Source organism: Dendroctonus ponderosae, unplaced genomic scaffold (assembly GCF_020466585.1).
Source record: "Dendroctonus ponderosae isolate FM_Combo_2020 unplaced genomic scaffold, Dpon_F_20191213v2 Dpon_F_20191213_7, whole genome shotgun sequence".
NCBI classification, from domain to species: Eukaryota; Metazoa; Arthropoda; class Insecta; order Coleoptera; family Curculionidae; genus Dendroctonus; species Dendroctonus ponderosae.
In genome coordinates this window covers 12,374,688-12,379,440 of record NW_026018916.1, presented here as the reverse complement: position 1 = coordinate 12,379,440, position 4,753 = coordinate 12,374,688, and positions in this window count along the sequence as shown.

Genomic DNA, 4,753 nt, shown 5'->3' with positions numbered 1-4,753 from the left:
AAAAAAAAACGGTTCCGTTCCGGTTTTGGGTCTATATCGGTTCCGGTCCGGGTCCCTGGTAGAGATGATCCTCTTTTGAGACTTTTTCAACTAAAATTACATTCTCAAACATTTTTTTTCAAAAGGTTGCACACTCTGTGATCGCACTAGTTTTACTCCTTTGCAGTTGCCGCTATCCAATTTGAGGCTGGAATACCCAAGGCATTTTTGTTTTTGAAATATTGCCAACAATTGCGCAGTTATGGACAAATAAGTCTGCAAATTAGAGGTAAGCTGAACGGTTATTTTTCTGTAACGGGTTCCAACGTTACAGTATCGCCTTGGTTTTAGGTTCCAAAATGCGGTTCCAAAAGGAACATGTTACTTTTTAAATTTTTTCTTAAAAATGCAGAATGATGATGATATTAGAAATAGTGATGATATATAATTATTTCCTGTAGAGTAACTACTTAAAATTACTCCTTAGAGTTTTTACTGTTCCTGGAGAACTGAACAGAAATTCTTATAAACTAAAAGTCATACACAATCATCAAGGCAACGCGCAACTACACCCAACATATTTTCCCTTAACAAATAGTTACTGAAACTGCTGCAACTGCATAAAGCTCTCGACGATGCCGCATCGGTTCTGTGCTGACGCGAACCACTTTTTCAGGTTTGTGAGACGGTTCCAAAAACAACCTTATATTCGGCAAATGGCTGCAGCTGGTACGAAGTGCGCACAACTGTTTAGGTTTTATGAAACGGTTCCAAAAACACCGGTTGAATCGGCTAGCTGTAACTACGGTTTCAGGTTACACGTTTAGAACACTGTTAGCGGTTACGTTAAATACCGACCATCCCTACTGCAAATTATGTGGGTGGCAGTCTTTCTAATTCCAAATTCCATTTTCTCCGAAACCATATACAAAAACGATGTTAATGAAAATCTTGTGGTTAAAAAATCTTGGAGCGCTGCCAAACTTGTACCAAAAGAGCGTGTTTCTAAGAACAACCAGCGCTTTAAACTTAAATTTTTTCAGAAAATGAAATTTGGTCCTGAAACAGCTTTCTACGCCAAGTCTATGTGCTTTTTAAGAATTTTCGAATTTCGAAAAATTGTTGATAACTGACTGAGTTACAGGCTAAAGAGTAGAAGTATGGACCAGTTCAAAGTCTTACGCTTGTCAGTATTTAGAGTCCATTTTCTTCAAAACTGCTGCAAATACAAATTTTCTTACAGACAGTGAATGTGTCGAGGAAACGCTTTGCAAACAATTTGATGTTTTATTTTGAGAATGAATTAATTGAGGTAAAAAAATTATTTTATTTTTATTTTGTAAAAGTATTTTGTTGAGAAAATTGTATTTTCGATCTTCAAATCATCATAACTTTCAAGTTTTTTTAACCGATTGCAATTTTTCGAGATTTTTTTATTATAGCAGTTTTACAGAAAATCGTACATGTTACAACAAATTTCAGTATTTTCAAATTGACCCAATATTAACAGAGTTATGCAGAAAATTTCTACATAGTAAATGCTGTTTTCCCAAAAAAATGCCACCTTAAATCCACATAGAAAACTCGCTTTGGAACGAATTTACAATGATCCCAATCGGGCCCGTTTTAAGAGAGTTAGTTATTTATTCATACTGAAGGGTCTGACGCGCCATATAATTATAATAACAGCTAAATATTCATAATATGCATTAGTGGTGTTTGCCATCACACAGAGTATTTATTTTCGTAAATTGTCTATGAAATTAGAAAAATTATCATTAGTCGACATGAACCCCGCATAAAGGGGGAGTCATGAGCGTCATGACCCCCTCTAGATTCGCCCTTCGCTCGCCTCCACTACAGTCCGAGTTTAGATTTACTGAAAATGTACAAATATTTAACGAAAATCCTTAAAACAGTAAAAGAGTAAATAAGTATTTTTTCCTGAAGAAAATACGGGGGTAATTCTCGTCTCAAACTGCACAAAAAAGAAATGCTTGATCAGGCTTTGATGCACGGTTTTAGCTCCAAACATACATTTACATATAAAAAAACACCACACGCAACGAAATATGAGTTTTTCTTAATTAAACAATAATTAATATTCCAAATTATACAAAGTGGATCGTAATAAAACGGCATTATTACGCCCATAAATGACTCCGTTACTGTGTATAAACGATTGCCCAAAAATTATCCTTAGCGCATATAGAGGGTGTTGTAATTCTATTTTTAAGCCGTAAAACCCAAAGTTTTTGTAGAATTTTATAGAATTGAAGAAATCGGCGAAGATTTTTCAATTTAAAAAATATGTAAAAAATTTGAACCAGCTGTTTGTAGTCCAGCGCTTACAAACTTTTTGAGAGAAAATGTAAAGTTACAGTATTTTTTTAATTTTACAATAAGTTTTCACTTTTCACACTTGAATTTGTCGCATTCGAACCAGAGTTTGTTTAAGCCGAACCTTGAAGTCCAAACCATTTTGTGCAAGTCCAACAAGAAATCTATTTCACATTTTTTTAACAAATGCAGTATTTGTTAAGAAAATGTGCACCCTGATATTCGTAAGAAATATTTTTTTCAGGACAATATTTCTTTTACCGCGCATATTTTTGTTCAGGGTTATCGGTTGAACTTTGTCCACCCCGTTTTTGCATCTAATTTGAAATTTAGAGAAAAATGTTAAATAGAAAAGTTGTAGATACTAACGTGTAGTTTATTTTAAAATAGTACCAATTCATACAGGGTGTCTCAAATTCACGTGGCAGATAAAACTTACCTTTTGTTAAATGGTAAGAATGGCACACTTTTTATTGCATTTTCGAGCTATTCGTAAAACTCTAAGCCTATTCGACAAAAATGTTCTGTATTGATTTTCAACTGCTGGTTTGACGTCACAAAATTGGGGAAAATTTCAAACATTTTTCCCCAAAATTCTGCATGTTTTTAGAAGTCAACCGCTCGCTTATTATCGATCGTAGCGAAAAAGTTTATACAAACTTTCTTATGGCGCTTAAGACGCCTGATCGACCAGACTGATTAGATTGAGTTCAGCTCTTTTGCTTACCGAGATATTTGGAGATTTTTGGAAACCATGTTTTCGCGATTTGCTCGAAAACTGTGAAAGATGGAAAATTGGGAAAATACCGTTCGACAGGGCTGGATGAGCCCGAGATTTTACTCAGAATAACTTTTGTCGACAGGAGCTTCCTTTTCGAGAAAAAAAATAAAACGTAAAATTTCTAAAAAATTGCAAATCCCACCATAATTTTAGGCGAACATTTTTTTTTTCGAACTATTCCTTGACAGGTGGTTAGAATGATGAATCAACTACATTCCAAATCGATTCGGTAGTGGCAGAAAAAAAACTCCATTTAACCAGGAAATCGGAAAATTGTGCTGGCGTTCAAGTGAAATGCTTCCCAAAAATCAGAAAATGATGATGAATGAAGTCTAGTTCGACCGAAACATAGCTAATAGATGTGGTTAATGATTTTTGAATGCCATAATGAGAAACTATAAGTTTCCGATTTTGGCCAGACGAATGAATCGAAAAAATGTTCGAGAATTTTCGACTTGTCCAAGTTTTTATATATGTCCAAATATTTCGAAAAATTCAATGAGCTGGAGATGCCGTAGGTCGATAGAGGGATAACGAAGCTTTAGATCCAATGAAATCGATTGCAACAGAACTAAATGTTGACCTTGTAAATTCGGGTTAAAGTTGGAAATGGATTTTCAGTATCAAAAATTAAGGTTAAGTTTGGCTATGGATATTGTGAAATATATAAAAAAGATATAAAAAATACAAATTAGCTCGAATATGTAATAAAAAGTCCGACATTCCATTTAAAAACGGTAAGTTTGGTCTTTCACTGGAATTTGAGACACTCTGTATCAATGGCTACCATCCTAAAGTAAACTAGACGTTAATATCCACAACTTTTGTATTTAACATTTTTCTCTAAATTTCAAATTAGATGCAAAAACGGTGTGGCCAAAGTTCAATCCATAACCCTGTACATTGTAAGTTTGTAAGAAATTATTAGAAAAATAATGCGCGTGGATCACCCTCTAAATTTATTCGCGCTTTTTTAATCAGCAATTAAACTTGAACAAATTTATTGTATTTACTTATGTAAAAACCCTTAGAAATTTAAATTTTTAGATATTTTAGAGCAAAAATTGCCGAAAATTAAATGTGAATTGAGTAGTTGCAGATTATCAGGCAATGCACAATAATTTTTATTTTTGTTTTTGCTCCCTAATTCCTGAAAATTACATTTCTCGATTATAAATTACAATTTCGCTGAAATGACACACTTTGGTACGAGTATTATAACGGAAAAATCACGCATATTTTGCATGGATTCACTCACCTGAAACTAAAAAATATCCGAAAATTACAATCACCAATTGCACTAAATTTGTCCTGAAAAGCATTGTTGCCGAATTTGCAAAACGACCAATTTGAAGACGAAAAGAAAAAAAGGTAAACAATATGAGCACGTAGCTTGTAAAAGCACGTGCAAAACTTGAATCCGACTTTCACGCAGAAAAAAAAACTCGCCGCGGCGTATAAGTTGAAAGTACCTCAGCTAGACGGTCAGCAGTTGGTGAACATCTTGTATCATACTGGCGGAGCGCTGAAAACAGAAGCATAATTATTTCTTCAGAGAAGGGAGAGTAGTGAGTGATTCGTGATTCTTCAGTTTTTATATTACGGATATAGTTACGTACCTACGTCTATTATAGTGGAATTGAAGTTTTGTTC